This window comes from Antrostomus carolinensis, unplaced genomic scaffold (genome assembly GCF_000700745.2).
Source record: "Antrostomus carolinensis isolate BGI_N321 unplaced genomic scaffold, ASM70074v2 scaffold42570, whole genome shotgun sequence".
NCBI classification, from domain to species: Eukaryota; Metazoa; Chordata; class Aves; order Caprimulgiformes; family Caprimulgidae; genus Antrostomus; species Antrostomus carolinensis.
The window spans coordinates 3,428-3,743 of NW_010287222.1; the positions used below are offsets into that span (position 1 = coordinate 3,428).

Consider the following 316-nt stretch of genomic DNA (forward strand, 5'->3'; position numbering starts at 1 on the left):
ACTCTCCGTAGCCTCCTGCTTGGGCGGCTCTTCCCATCCGCTGTTCTAACGAGGCTCTCCGAAGGGTGCAGCGTGTTCCCAGCCCTGCAGGTCGGGGCGATGGGAGGGCTGGCACTTGTCTCTGCCAACTTAAAAGCCCAAATCCTTTCCCCTTTGGGATATGGGGAATCCTTCAGGTGCCAAAGCTAAGGAGATGGCAGCTTTCAGCTGGTGTCCTCTCCCATCCAACTGGGATGGGTGAACTGGAGCAGCTGAGCTTCTGCTTCAGTTTTTATGGGCTCTGGAAGGAATTTGGGCTCAGTAAACAAGCACGCTG

The 316-nt window shown here is 56.0% G+C and overlaps 1 protein-coding gene across 1 annotated transcript in view; it reads left to right on the forward strand.

The window, feature by feature from the left end:
* TFAP4 (transcription factor AP-4) overlaps positions 1-316 on the forward strand; it is a gene marked incomplete at both ends in the record, with an annotated part of 3,997 nt that overhangs the window by 3,423 nt on the left and 258 nt on the right. The gene's annotated exons all lie outside the window — the stretch shown is intronic.